The sequence below is a fragment of the Phyllobates terribilis genome, unplaced genomic scaffold, assembly GCF_046119375.1.
Source record: "Phyllobates terribilis strain yellow unplaced genomic scaffold, ASM4611937v1 Scaffold_152__1_contigs__length_4461920, whole genome shotgun sequence".
NCBI classification, from domain to species: Eukaryota; Metazoa; Chordata; class Amphibia; order Anura; family Dendrobatidae; genus Phyllobates; species Phyllobates terribilis.
This window is the reverse complement of record NW_027362912.1, coordinates 901575-917419: the sequence shown is the minus strand read 5'-3', so window position 1 is coordinate 917419 and position 15845 is coordinate 901575.

The following is a 15845-nucleotide window of genomic DNA, read 5'->3' as shown; positions in this document are numbered from 1 at the left end:
ACCGCGGGACGCTGAAGAGAGAGAACGCCGCCGGGAGGAGACTGGAGAGGTGAGTATACAGGGTTTTTTTTATTTTTAACTTCTTTTTTTTTGTTACTATAGATGCAGCATTTAAAGCATCTAAGTTGGTCACACAATGCCGGTTCCATGGATTTATATTGTGTGACCAACTTGTCAAGCACTTTCCAGGTGATGCTCAAAATCACTTGGAAAAGTGCTTGAAAAAACGCTGAAAAAATGCTGAAAAAACACTTCTCTCTGGCAGAAAAAATGCATGTAAATCTGCTACGTGGGCACATAGCCTTAGCGTGTATGTGCTGTACTTATCATTCAGGACTGTGCAAAGATCTGCCTGTGACCAAAAGAACAACAAGGCTGTGTGCACACGCTGCAGATTTGGTGCGTTTTTCAATGGAACAGGCTGCCACGAGAGGTGGTGAATTCTCCTTCAATGGAAGTCTTCAAACAGAGGCTGGACAGACATTTGTCTGAGATGGTTTAGTGAATCCTGCATTGAGCAGGGGTTGGACACTAGGACCCTGGAGGTTCCTCCAATTCTAATGTTCTGGGATTCTATGTATAAACACCAGCTGCAATCTTCCATGGAGAAGTAACTGTGGTTTCAGGAGAACTTGCAGCAGAAGGTCTGTGCCTTCCGCTAGCTCCTCCCCCTTCCGCTAGCTCCTCCCCTTCCTTCTGTAAAGAGTATTAATAGCACTAACTGTCATCTATCTCACTAATAGGAAAGTTTGTCTTCACTGAATACAGATTTTACAGATGTTACCGCGAATTGAGACTGAAAGATCAATCCAGCAGGAAAAAGAAGACTTCTCTGATAAGATTATAAAATTACTTATTTTCATGTGTAATATTAATTTACAAAACAAAAATTAAAACAACGGTTATTCCTTAACTAATAAAGCACTTAGGACACGGATTCATTAAGACTGGCCATATTCAAGCTGCTCTTGATGAGGGAGCGTGCTGGAGTCAGACGGTCCAGATTCATTAAGTGGCGCATGAATTATGCGCTTCTGACAAGTGGTGTGTGCACCTTGCCACAAATCTTACTCCAGTCACGGACTGGAGTAAGATTTCTGGTGTAAGGGAAGCCACAGTTCGCTATGAATTAGACAAGCTGTGGTGCCACACTTCCATCCTGCCCCAACTCTGCCCATTTTGGTGAAGCTGGGCAAAACTGACGTGAAAACACCAAACGTCACAACATTTTTGATCAACTCAACAATGTACGAGGTGTATGAAGCGGAGCCGCGCGTGTACGAGGTGTGTGGAGCGGAGCCGCGCATGTACGAGGTGTGTGGAGCGGAGCCGCGCGTGTAGGAGGTGTACGGAGCAGAGCCGCGCGTGTACTAGGTGTGCGGAGCGGAGCCGCGGGTGTACGAGGTGTGCAGAGCAGAGCCCCGCGTGTACGAGGTGTGCGGAGCGGAGCCGCGCGTGTACGAGGTGTGCGGAGCGGAGCCGCGCGTGTACGAGGTGTGTGGAGCAGAGCCCCGCGTGTACGAGGTGTGCGGAGCGGAGCCGCGCGTGTACTAGGTGTGCGGAGCGGAGCCGCGCGTGTACGAGGTGTGCGGAGCGGAGCCGCGGGTGTACGAGGTGTACAGAGCAAAGCCGCGCTTGTATGAGGTGTGCGGAGTGGAGTCGAGCGTGTACGAGGTGTGCAGAGCAGAGCAGCGCATGTACGAGGTGTGCAGAGCAGAGCAGCGCATGTACGACGTGTAAGGAGCGGAGACGCGCGTGTACGAGGTGTGCGGAGCAGAGTCGCGCGTTTACGAGGTGTGCAGAGCAGCGCATGTACGACGTGTAAGGAGCGGAGACGCATGTGTACGAGGTGTGCAGAGCAGAGCCGCGAATGTACGAGGTGTACGGAGCGGAGCCGCACGTGTCCAAGGTGTGTGGAGCGGAGTGGAGCCGCACGTGTACAATGTGTACGGAGCGAGGCCGCGCAAGTACGAGGTGTACGGAGCGAAACTGCGCAAGTACGAGGTGTACGGAGCGGAGCCGCGTGTGTACGACGTGTACGGAGCAGAGCCGCGCGTGTACGAGGTGTGCGGAGAGGGGCCGCGCGTGTACGAGTTTTACGGAATGGAGACGCGCGTGTACGAGTTGTACGGAGCGGAGCCGAGCGTGTATGATGTGTGCGAAACGGAGCCGCGCGTGTACGAGGTGTATGGAGCAGAGCTGCGCATTTACGAGTGTGCGGAGCGGATCCGCGCGTGTTCAAAGTGTACAGAGAAAAGCCGCGCGTGTATGAGCTGTACGGAGCGGGCCGCACGTGTACGAGGTGTACGGAGCAGAGCAGCGCGTGTACGAGTGTGCGAAGCGGAGCCGCGCGTGTAAGAGTGTGCGGAGCCGAGCATGTATGAGGTGTGCAGAGCGGAGCCGCGCGTGTACGAGGTGTGTGGAGCGGAGACACGCGTGTACAAGGTGTGCGGAGTGGAGCTGCGCGTGTACGAGGTGTGTGGAGCGGAGCCGCGCGTGTACGAGGTGTATGGAGTGGAGACAGGTGTGTACAAGGTGTGCAGAGCAGAGCCGTACGTGTACGAGGTGTGTGGAGCAGAGCCGCGCGTGTAAGAGGTGTGCGGAGCGGAGCCGCGCGTGTACAAGGTGTGCGGAGCAGAGCCGCACATGTACGAGTGTGCGGAGCGGAGCCAATCGTGTACAAGGTGTGCGGAGTGGGGCGGATCCACACGTGTACAAAGTGTACAGAGCGGAGCCGCGCGTGTATGAGCTGTACAGAGCGGAGCCGTGCATGTACGAGGTGTGCAGAGCGGAGCTGCACGTGTAGAAAGTGTATGGAGCGGAACCATGCGTGTACAAGGTGTACGGAGCAGAGCCAATCGTGTATGAGTTGTATGGAGCGGAGCCGCATGTGTACGAGGTGTGCGGAGCGGATCCGCCCGTGTACAAAGTGTACAGAGAAAAGCCGCGCGTGTACGAGCTGTACGGAGCAGGCCGCACGTGTACGAGGTGTACGGAGCAGAGCAGCGCGTGTACGAGTGTGCGGAGCGGATCCACGCATTTACAGGGTGTACGGAGCGGAGCTTAGCGTGTACGAGGTGTGCAGAGCGGAGCCGTGCGTGTACGGGGTATGTGGAGCAGAGCCGCACAAGTACGAGGTGTGGAGAGGAGACACGCGTGTACGAGGTGTGTGGAGTACAGCCGCGCGTGTACGAAGTGTGCGGAGCGGAGTCGCGCGTGTACGAGGTGTGCAGAGCAGAGCCGCACATGTACGAGTGTGTGGAGCGGAGCCAATCGTGTACGAGGTGTGCGGAGCGGATCCGCGCGTGTACAAAGTGTATGGAGCGGAGCCGCGCATGTACGAGGTGTGTGGAGCGGAGACACGCGTGTACAAGGTGTGCGGAGTGGAGCTGCGCGTGTACGAGGTGTATGGAGTGGAGACAGGTGTGTACAAGGTGTGCAGAGCAGAGCCGTACGTGTACGAGGTGTGTGGAGCAGAGCCGCGCGTGTACGAGGTGTGTGGAGCAGAGCCGCGCGTGTAAGAGGTGTGCGGAGCGGAGCCGCGCGTGTACAAGGTGTGCGGAGCAGAGCCGCACATGTATGAGTGTGCGGAGCGGAGCCAATCGTGTACAAGGTGTGCGGAGTGGGGCGGATCCACACGTGTACAAAGTGTACAGAGCGGAGCCGCGCGTGTATGAGCTGTACAGAGCGGAGCCGTGCATGTACGAGGTGTGCAGAGCGGAGCTGCACGTGTAGAAAGTGTATGGAGCGGAACCATGCGTGTACAAGGTGTACGGAGCAGAGCCAATCGTGTATGAGTTGTATGGAGCGGAGCCGCATGTGTACGAGGTGTGCGGAGCGGATCCGCCCGTGTACAAAGTGTACAGAGAAAAGCCGCGCGTGTACGAGCTGTACGGAGCAGGCCGCACGTGTACGAGGTGTACGGAGCAGAGCAGCGCGTGTACGAGTGTGCGGAGCGGATCCACGCATTTACAGGGTGTACGGAGCGGAGCTTAGCGTGTACGAGGTGTGCAGAGCGGAGCCGTGCGTGTACGGGGTATGTGGAGCAGAGCCGCACAAGTACGAGGTGTGGAGAGGAGACACGCGTGTACGAGGTGTGTGGAGTACAGCCGCGCGTGTACGAAGTGTGCGGAGCGGAGTCGCGCGTGTACGAGGTGTGCAGAGCAGAGCCGCACATGTACGAGTGTGTGGAGCGGATCCGCGCGTGTACAAAGTGTATGGAGCGGAGCCGCGCGTGTATGAGTTGTATGGAGCGGAGCCGTGCATGTACGAGGTGTGCAGAGCAGAGCTGCGCGTGTACAAAGTGTATGGAGCGGAGCCGCGCGTGTACGGGGTGTGCGGAGCGGATCCGAGAGTGTACAAAGTGTACGGAGCGGAGCCGCGCGTGTGCGAGCTGTACGGAGCGGAGCCGCGCGTGTACGAGCTGTACGGAGCGGAGCCGCATGTGTACGAGCTGTACAGAGCGGAGCCGTGCATGTACGAGGTGTGCAGAGCGCAGACATGCGTGTACGAGGTGTGCAGAGCGCAGACATGCGTGTACGAGGTGTGCGGAGCGGACCCACGCGTGTACGAGGTGTGCGGAGCAGAGCCGCAAGTGTACGAGTGTGCGGAGCTTAGCCGCTCGTGTAGAAGGTGTACGGAGTGGAGCCGCGCGTGTACGAGGTGTATAGAGCGGAGACACGCGTGTATGAGGTGTGTGGAGCGGATCCGTGTGTGTACAAGGTGTACGGAGTGGAGCCGCGCGTGTACGAGCTGTACGGAGCGGAGCCGCGCGTGTACGAGCTGTACAGAGCGGAGCCGTGCGTGTACGATGTGCAGAACGGAGCTGCGCGTGTACAAAGTGTATGGAGCGGAACCGTGCGTGTACGAGATGTGCGGAGCAGAGCTGCGCATATACGAGTGTGCGGAGTCACGCGTGTACGAGGTGTGCAAAGCGGAGTTGCGCTTGTACAAGGTGTGCGGAGCGGAGCCGCGCATGTACGAGGTGTGTGGAGCGGAGCCGTGTGTGTATGAGGTGTACACAGCATGGCAGCGCGTGTACGAGTGTGTGGAGCGGATCCGCGCATGTACGAGTGTGCGCAGCAGAGCCGCACGTGTACGAAATGTGCAGAGCGGAGCCGCGCATGTACGAGGTGTGTGGAGCGGAGACACGCATGTACGAGGTGTGTGGAGCTGAGCCGCGCGTGTACGAGGTGTGCGGAGCGGAGCCGCACGTGTACGAGTTGTGGAGCACAGCCGTGCGTGTACGAGGTGTGCAGAGCGGAGACACGCGTGTATGAGGTGTGCGGAGCAGATCCGCACGTGTACAAGGTGTACGGAGCGGAGCCGCGCATGTACGAGCTGTACAGAGCGGAGCCACGCGTGTACGAGCTGTACGGAGCGGAACCTTGCATGTACGAGGTGTGCAGAGCGGAGACACGCGTGTATGAGGTGTGCGGAGCAGATCTGCAAGTGTACAAGGTGTGCGGAGCGGAGTCACGCGTGTACGAGGTGTACGGAGCAGAGCCACACGTGTACGCGGTGTACGGAGGGGTATTGCGCGTCTATGAGGTGTACGGAGCAGAGCCGCACGTGTACGAGGTGTATAGAGCGGAGCCGCGCTTCTACGAGTTGTACGGAGTTGAGCCGCACATGTACAAGGCGTACGGAGCAGCGTCGTGTGTGTACGATGTGTGCGGAGCAGAGCCACCCATGTACGAGGTGTACAGAGCAGAGCAGCATGTGTACGAGTGTGCAGAGCTGGAGCGGATCCGTGTGTGTACAAGGTGTACGGAGTGGAGCCGCGCGTGTACGAGCTGTACGGAGCAGAGCCGCGCGTGTACGAGCTGTACGGAGCGGAGCCGTGCGTGTACGATGTGCAGAACGGAGCTGCGCGTGTACAAAGTGTATGGAGCGGAACCGTGCGTGTACGAGATGTGCGGAGCAGAGCTGCGCATGTACGAGTGTGCGGAGTCACGCGTGTACGAGGTGTGCAAAGCGGAGTTGCGCGTGTACAAGGTGTGCGGAGCGGAGCCGCGCATGTACAAGGTGTGCGGAGCGGAGCCGCGCATGTACGAGGTGTGTGGAGCGGAGCCGTGTGTGTATGAGGTGTACACAGCATGGCAGCGCGTGTACGAGTGTGTGGAGCGGATCCGCGCATGTACAAAGTGTGCGCAGCAGAGCCGCGCGTGTACGAAATGTGCAGAGCGGAGCCGCGCATGTACGAGGTGTGTGGAGCGGAGACACGCGTGTACGAGGTGTGTGGAGCTGAGCCGCGCGTGTACGAGGTGTGCGGAGCGGAGCCGCACGTGTACGAGTTGTGGAGCACAGCCGTGCGTGTACGAGGTGTGCAGAGCGGAGACACGCGTGTATGAGGTGTGCGGAGCAGATCCGCACGTGTACAAGGTGTACGGAGCGGAGCCGCGCATGTACGAGCTGTACGGAGCGGAGCCACGCGTGTACGAGCTGTACGGAGCGGAACCTTGCATGTACGAGGTGTGCGGAGCGGAGCCGCGCGTGTACGAGTTGTGGAGCACAGCCGTGCGTGTACGAGGTGTGCAGAGCGGAGACACGCGTGTATGAGGTGTGCGGAGCAGATCCGCAAGTGTACAAGGTGTGCGGAGCGGAGTCACGCGTGTACGAGGTGTACGGAGCAGAGCCACACGTGTACGCGGTGTACGGAGGGGTATTGCGCGTCTATGAGGTGTACGGAGCAGAGCCGCGCGTGTACGAGGTGTATAGAGCGGAGCCGCGCTTCTACGAGTTGTACGGAGTTGAGCCGCACATGTACAAGGCGTACAGAGCAGCGTCGCGTGTGTACGATGTGTGCGGAGCAGAGCCACCCATGTACGAGGTGTACAGAGCAGAGCAGCATGTGTACGAGTGTGCAGAGCTGGAGCGGAGCCGCGTGTGTACGAGATGTACGGAGCGAAGCAACGCGTGTACGGAGCGGAGCCACATGTGTACTAGGTGTACGGAGCAGAGCCGCGCATGTACAAGGTGTGCGGAGCGGAGCCGCATGTGTACGAGGTGTACAGAGCAGAGCAGTGAGTGTACGAGTGTGCGGAGCAGATCCGCGCTTGTACTAGGTGTACAGCGCGGAGCCGCACGTGTACTAGCTGTACGGAGCATAGCTGTGCATGTACGAGGTGTACGGAGCATAGCCGCACGTGTACGAGTGTGCACAGCGGAGCCGCGCGTGTATGAGGTGTACAGAGCAGAGCAGCGTGTGTACGAGTTTGCGGAGCGGATCCACACGTGTACAAGGTGTACGGAGCGGAGCCGCGCATGTACAAGCTGTACGGAGCGGAGCCACGCGTGTACGAGCCGTACGGATCGGAGCCGCGCGTGTACGAGGTGTATGGATCAGAGCAGCGCGTGTACGAGTGTGCGGAGCGGAGCCGCACGTGTATGAGGTGTACGGAGTGGAGCCGCGAGTTTACGAGGTGTACGGAGCGGAGCCACGCATTTACGAGGTTTACAGAGCGGAGCCGCGTGTGTACGAGGTGTGCGGAGCCGCACGTGTACGACATTTAAGGAGTGGAGCCGTGCGTGTACGAGCTGTAGGGAGAGGAGCCGTGCGTGTACGAGGTGTGCAGAGCGGAGCCCAGCGTGTATGAGGTTGTGGAGCAGAGCCGCCCGTGGACGAGGTGTGCGGAGCGGAACCGTGCGTGTGCGAGGTGTACGGAGCGGAGCCACGCGTGTATGAGGTGTACGGAGCGGAGCAGCAAGTGTACGAGCTGTACGGAGCGGAACCGTGCGTGTACGAGGTGTGCGGAGCGGAGCCGCACGTGTACGAGGTGTGTGGAGCAGAGACACGCGTGTACGAGGTGTGTGGAGCAGAGCCGCACGTGTACGAGGTGTGTGGAGTGGAGTCGAGCGTGTACGATGTGTGTGGAGCTGAGCCACGCGTGTATGAGGTGTGCCGAGCGGAGCCGCGCGTGTACGAGCTGTACGAAGCAGAGTCGGGCGTGTACGATATGTGCAGAGCGGAGCCACGCGTGTATGAAGTGTACGGAGTAGAGCCGCGCTAGTACCAGTGTGCGGAGCGGATCCGCGCGTGTACAAGGTGTACGGAGCAAAGCCACGCGTTTACAAGGTGTGCGGAGCGGAGCCGCACGTGAACGACGTGCAAGGAGCAGAGCCGCGCGTGTACGAGGTGTACGGAGCGGAGCCACGCTTGTACGAGGTGTACGGAGCGGAGCCGCGCGTGTTCGAGGTGTTCAAAGCGGAGCCACGCGTGTAGGAGGTGTATGGAGCAGAGTCTCCAGTGTACGAGTGTGCGGAGCGGAGCCGCGTGTGTACGAGGTGTACAAAGCGGAGCCACGCGTGTAGGAGGTGTATGGAGCAGAGTCTCCAGTGTACGAGTGTGCGGAGCGGAGCCGTGTGTGTACGAGATGTAAGGAGCAGAGCCGCGCATGTACGAGTGTGCGGAGCCGCGAGTGTACGAGGTGTACAGAGCAGAGTCACGCGTGTATGAGGGGTACGGAGCAGAGCTGCGCATGTACGAGGTGTACGGAGCAGAGCCACGCATGTACGAGTGTGCGGAGCGGAGCCATGCGTGTACGAGTGTGCGGAGCTGCGAGTGTACGAGGTGTACGGAGCAGAAACGCGCGTGTACGAGGTGTACGGAGCAGAGCCGCGCGTATACGAGTGTGCGGAGTGGAGCCGCGCGTGTACGAGTGTGCGGAGCCGCGGGTGTACGAAGTGTACAGAGCAGAGCCGCGCGTGTACGAGTGTGCGGAGCGGAGCCGCGTGTGTACGAGATGTAAGGTGCAGAGCTGCGCGTGTATGAGTGTGCGGAGCGGAGCCGCGAGTGTACGAGGTGTTCGGAGCAGTCACGCATGTGTGAGGTGTACGGTGCAGAGCCGCGCGTGTACGAGGTGTACGGAACAGAGCCGCGTGTGTACGAGTGTGCGAAGCGGAGCCGCCCATGTACGAGTGTGCGGAGCGGAGCCGCGCGTGTACGAGGTGTACAGAGCAGAGCCGCACGTGTACGAGGAGTACAGAGCAGAGCAGCGAGTGTACGATGTGTAAGGAGCGGAGCCACACGTGTACGAGGTGTATGGAGCGGAGCCGCACGTGTATGAGGTGTGCAGAGCGGAGCCGCGCATGTACGAGGTGTGCAGAGCAGAGCCGCACGTGTACGCGGTGTACAGAGCAGAGCAGCGAGTGTACGACGTGTAAGGAGCGGAGCCACGCGTGTACGAGGTGTATGGAGCGAAGCCGCACGTGTATGAGGTGTGCGGAGCAGAGTCGCGCATTTACAAGGTGTGCAGAGCAGAGCAGCGCGTGTACGAGGTGTACGGAGCGGAACCGCACGTGTACGATGTGTGCGGAGCGGAGTGGAGCCGCACGTGTACGGAGAGACGCCGCCAAGTACGAGGTGTACGGAGCAAAGCTGCGCAAGTACGAGGTGTACGGAGCGTAGACGTGCGTGTACAAGGTGTGCGGAGCAGAGCAGCGCGTGTACGAGTGTTCAGAGTGGAGCGGAGCCGCGCATGTACGAGGTGTACGGAGCGGAGCCACGCTTATATGAGGAGTACGGACCGGAGCCACGCGTTTACGAAGCGTACGGAGCAGAGCCGCGCGTGTTTGAGGTGTACAGAGCGGAGCCGCGCGTGTACGAGTGTGCGGAGCGGAGCCGCGTGTGTACGAGATGTAAGAGCAGAGCAGAGTCACGCGTGTACAAAGCAGAGCTGCACGTGTACGAGGTGTACGAAGCAGAGCCGCGCGTGTACGAGTGTGTGGAGCGGAGCCGCCCGTGTACGAGGTGTACGGAGCGGAGCCGCACATGTACGAATTGTACGGAGCTGAGCCGCGCGTGTACAAGGCGTACGGAGCGGCGTCACACGTGTACGATGTGTGCGGAGCAGAGCCGCCCGTGTACGAGATGTGCAGAGCGGAGCCGCGCATGTTCGAGGTGTACAGAGCAGAGCAGCACGTGTACGAGTGTGCCGAGCTGGAGAGGAGCCGCACGTGTACAAGGTGTACGGAGCGAGACCGCACAAGTACGAGGTGTGCGGAGCCGCCCGTGTTCGAGGTGTACAGAGCAGAGCGTGTACAAGTGTGCAGAGCTGGAGCGGAGCGTGGCGTGTACGAAATGTACAGAGTGAAGCCACGTGTACGAGGTGTACGGAGCAGAGCCGCGGGTGTACGAGTGTGCGGAGCGGATCCGCTTGTGTACAAGGAGTACGAAGCGGATTCACATGTGTACAAGGTGTACGGAGCGAAGCCACGTGTGTACGAGGTGTACGGAGCAGAGCCGCGAATGTACGAGTGTGCGGAGCGGATCATCATGTGTACAAGGTGTACGGAGTGGCGTCGCGCGTGTACGATGTGTGCGGAGCAGAGCAGCGCTTGTACGATGTGTGCGGAGCTGGAGCGGAGCCGAGCGTGTACAAGATGTATGGAGCGAAGCCACGTTGTACAGAGCGGAGCCACAAGTGTACGAGGTGTACGGAGCAGAGCCGAGCGTGTACGAGGTGTACAGAGCAGAGCAGCGCGTGTACGAGTGTGCGGAGCGGATCCGCACGTGTACAAGGTGTACGGAGCGGAGCCGCACGTGGACGAGCTGTACGGAGAGGAGCCGAGCGTGTACGAGCTGTACGGAGCGGAGCTGAGCGTGTACGAGGTGTATGGAGTGGAGTCGCGCGTGTACGAGTGTGCGAAGCGGAGCCGCGTGTGTACGAGGTGTACAGAGTAGTTTGCACGAGTTGTACGGAGCGGAGTTGAGCTTGAATGATGTGTGCGGAGCGGAGTCGCGTGTGTACGAGGTGTATGGAGCAGAGCCGCGCAATTACGAGTCTGCGGAGCGAAGCTGCGCGTGTACGAGGTGTGCGGAGCCACGCGTGTACGAGGTGTACAGAGCAGAGCAGTGCATGTACGAGGTGTACGGAGCGGAGCCGCATGTGTACTAGGTGTACAGAGTGGAGCCGCACATGTACGAGTTGTATGGAGCTGAGTCGCGCGTGTACGATGTGTGCGGAGCAGAGCCGCGCGTGTACGATGTGTGCAGAGCAGAGCCACGCGTGTACGATGTGTGCAGAGCAGAGCCACGCGTGTACAAGATGTGCAGAGCGGAGCCGCGGGTGTACGAAGTGTACTGAGCAGAGCAGCGCGTGTACGAGTGTGCGGAGCTGGAGCGGAGCCGCGCGTGTACGAGATGTACGGTGCGGAGCCACGCGTGTACAAGGTGTGCGGAGGAGAGCCGCATGTGTACGAGGTGTACAGAGCAGAGCAGCGCGTGTACGAGTGTGCAGAGCGGAGTTGCACGTGTACGAGGTGTAAGGAGGTGTGCGGAGCCACGCGCGTACGAAGTGTACGGAGCAGAGCCACGCGAGTACGAGTGTGCAGAGCCGCGTGTGTACGAGGTGTGAGGAGCGGAGCCGCGCGTGTACGACGTGTAAGGAGCGAAACCGCGCGTGTACGACGTGTATGGAACGGAGCCATGCGTGTACGAGGTGTGCGGAGCGGATCCACGCGTGTACAAGGTGTACGGAGCGGAGCCGCGCGTGTATGAGGTGTGCGGAGCGGAGCCACGCGTGGACGAGGTGTACGGAGCAGAGCCGCGTGTGTACGATGTGTGCGGAGCGGAGCCACGCGTGTACGAGGTGTACGGAGCGGAGCCGCACGTGTACGAGGTGTGCGGAGCAGAGTCGCGCGTATACGAGGTGTGCAGAGCGTAGCTGTGCGTTACGAGGCTTGTGGAGCGGAAACACGCATGTACGAGTTGTACGGAGCGGAGCTGCGCGTGTATGAGGTGTGCGGAGCGGAGCGGATCCGTGCGTGTACAAAGTGTACGGAGCGGAGCCGCGCGTGTACGAGCAGTACCAGAGCGGAGCCGCGCGTGTACGAGCTGTATGGAGTGGAGCCGCGCGTGTACAAGCTGTACGGAGCAGAGCCGTGCATGTACGAGGTATGCAGAGCGGAGCTGCGCGTGTACAAAGTGTATGGAGCGGAACCATACGTGTACGAGGTGTGCGGAGCAGAGCCGCACGTGTACGAGTGTGCGGAGTGGAGCCACTCATGTACGGAGCATAGCCGCGCGTGTACGAGGTGTATGGAGCAGAGACACGCGTGTATGAGGTGTGCGGAGCGGAGCGGATCCATGCGTGTACAAGGTGTACGGAGCGGAGCCGCGCGTGTACGAGTTGTACGGAACGGAGCCTGCGTGTACGAGCTGTACGGAGCGGAGCCGTGCATGTACGAGGTGTGCAGAGCGGAGCTGCGCGTGTACAAAGTGTATGGAGCGGAGCCGTGCACGTACGAGCTGTACGGAGTGGAGGAGTGCGTGTACGAGGTGTGCAGAGCGGAGCTGCGCGTGTACAAAGTGTATGGAGCGGAGCAGTGCGTGTACGAGGTGTGCAGAGCGGAGCCGCGTGTGTACGAGGTGTGTGGAGCAGAGCCGCACGTGTACGAGGTGTCTCTGCATACAGCTGAATTTTACCACCACAAAAGGACTAGGTGGACTCTGGCTAGCAACAGAAAAAAAATTATATTTTTTTTACTGTGCATACAAATCAATTTCACCCCCAAAAACTGATAAGGTGGGCTACTATACCTTGCGCTATCACACTGGCAAATTATAAAAATATATTTTTGTGTTCTGCACTCAGCTCTGTATAACAGCTGAATTTCAATCCCACAAAATGAAAAGGTGTGCTAGTCTTTATTAAAGCCATAAAAATGAAATAAAAAGTTGAATAAAATGTAACACTAAAGCCAAGTTCACACAACATGAAGACTGCATTTTTTTATGCAGGTGTCCGCACCATACAACAAAATAACAATCTTATTATTGTGTGTTTGCTGAGTTTCTTTTGAGTTTTCCCCCTTAAAATGTGTTTTGGTGAAGCTGTGAATCTACATTTTTAATACTACAGAAAAACTTAGATTTTTGAGCTTAAAAATGTTTTTTTTTTTTTACAGGCTCCACAGAGGCTTATATATATATATAATAAAATGCATGAAATCCGCACAGTTCAGCAGCGTCTTTAGACTCACTGCAGGCGTAGATTTCATTAAATCACATCCACTGCACTTGCACATTTAGGCCGTGTTCAGATGTAGCATAAGTGCTGTGTTTTTTCAGCTGCTTTTTTGGAACAGTCATTTTGCAGCATTTAAATGGCCAAGAAAAGTGAATGTGATTTCATGAAAACGGCTCTGTGGTCTAAAGACGCTGCTGATCTGTACGGTTATGGTTTATTTTACGTCTAGAGGCTTCTATGTGGAGCCTAAAAAGAGAGAAAACGCATGTAAAAAGACTGCAGTTACCTTAAGTGCAGAATCAAAGCCATTCTGTATTATAACAAAAAATGAACAATGCGGCTTCACATCTGCACCAAAAAACATCAAATAAGGGGGAAAAGGCATAAAAAAATGCAGCAAATACGCAATAATCAGAGAAGATTGTTATTGTGTAGTTTGGTGTGGACATCTGCAGAAAACAAAAAAAAAAATACAGTATTTATTCAACATGTGAACACGGCCTTGCAGACACAAAAAAGCCAATGTCAAATAGTGAAGCTACATAAAGATGAGAAAGTGGAATGAACAGAAAATAAATCCATAGATCCCAAGTGAAAGAAGCACGACGCACAGATGACACCATGCCAGCCTCATCAAAAGTCACGCCGGATGAGGTAAGGTTAGTAGTGATGCATGAGCGTGTTCTCTTAACCCTCTCACAGAGCATGCTCAGGTGCTGCCTGAGTATTTTCGGCATCTATGCTTGAGCCGCCGCGGCTGCATGTGTCGCGGCTGTTAGACAGCTGTGACACATGCAGGGATTGCATGTTTGTTAGGCAATCCCTGCATGTGTCACAGCTGTCTAACAGCCCCAGCGGCCCGAGCATAGATACCGAGCACGCCGAAAATACTCGGGCAGCAACCGAGCGTGCACGGTGAAAGGGTAAACCGAGCATGCTCGTGCAACACTATAGGTAAGGGATTCGTGGCCTCCTGTCCAGCGTCCCAAGAATTGATCCTCTCAGCTCTAGTTCCAACTGTCCCGGATACGGTGAACAGCCCCGTATAAATAAACTAGCTACTGTGAGCGAAATACGCTCTCTTCTATGCCTTCCGAACTCCAAATTAATAAGATTTGTTTTACGAGCGCTCGGGAAATCAATACAGCACAGCCTTGTATGGTGTACTAGAAAAGACTTCTGCTTTATTAGCACATGTGGCACTTTAAATAGGGTCAGAGACAAAGGAATGTTTCCCTCTGACCTATGAACCAATAGTAACCTTAAGGGAGTGAATAGTAATGTGAAACCTCACTGCCCATCAGTGTTACCTGATGACCATTACATAAGAGTGAAAACAAAATGGATACCACAGAGAAACAAGATGGATTCTTTTCTCTCACACTACTGAATCCGTTCTACACCCGGGTGGCGAGCATCTTTATTGGTATATGGTCTTCCATGCTGGTATGTGCTGCCCCCCTCCTGGTATTTGTGCTGCCCCCATCATCCTATACTGGGATGCATGGCACCTCTCACCCCAATTCTGGTATGCGTGGCCCCCCTCATCCCCCAATGCTGGTATGTGTGGCCCCCTCATCCCCCAATCCTGGTATGCATGGTACCCCTCATCCCCCAATCCTGGTATGCGTGGCCCCCCTCATTGCCCAATGCTGGTATGCGTGGCACCCCTCATCCCCAATCCTGGTATGCATGGCACCCCTCATCCCCCAATCCTGGTATGTATGGCATCCCTCATCCTCTAATCCTGGTATGCATAGGGCCCCTCATCCCCCAATCCTGGTATGGATGGGGCCCCTCACCCCCCAATCCTGGTATGTATGGCATCCCTCATCCCCCAATCCTGGTATGCATGGCGTCCCTCATCCCCCAATCCTGGTATGCATGGCGTCCCTCATCCCCCAATCCTGGTATGCATGGCGTCCCTCATCCCCCAATCCTGGTATGCATGGCGTCCCTCATCCCCCAATCCTGGTATGCATGGCGTCCCTCACCCCCCAATCCTGGTATGCATGGCGTCCCTCACCCCCCAATCCTGGTATGTGTGGCCCCCTCATCTCTTTCACGCTGCACACACATACAAAAAAATAAACACTTATACTCACCTTTTTTACCTGTGCTCCAGCGCTGCTGTGTCCTGCTCTGCCGGAGGAGGAGTGCAGCGCCGGAGTACGTGCGTGCCCATACCGCGCTGTCCGGCGCCACTTTGCTGAAGAGACACTGCAAATGTGTCTTCAGTAAAATGGCGCCGGATAGCGCTATGCACATGAGCTGATCCGACGCCTCACTCCTGCCCCGGTCTCCGGCGAGAAGAGAAGCGCCGCTGCAACGCTCCTCCCGGTCAAGTAAGTATATAAGTATGGCGCCGGAGAACGCGGTATGTGTTCAGTGTCTCGGCATACCGCGATCTCCGGCGCCATACACTCCTCTTACCTGTAACAGCTCCATGCGTTCTTCTGTCTAGAGCCAGACTGCGCGTCACACATGCGCAGTCTATCGAGGCTTCAGACAGAGGGACGCTTAGCTGATTATATTATAGATATAATTATAACACTGTTTATCAATGTACTATATTTTGTTGCTGTGGTGCTCTTTCAGTCATATTTTGATTTCTTTTTTTTATCTGCAGCATGTGGTCTGAAGAGCGGCAGGCACTATCTAGTACCGTCCTCCCGTGCGGTCTGAAGAGCGGCAGGCACTATCTAGTACCGTCCTCCCGTGTGCTCTGAGGCACGGCAGGCACAATCTAGTACCGTCCTCTCGTGTGGTCTGAGGCACGGCAGGCACAATCTAGTACCGTCCTCTCCTGTGGTCTGAGGCACGGCAGGCACAATCTAGTACAGTCCTCCCGTGTGGTCTGAGGCACGGCAGGCA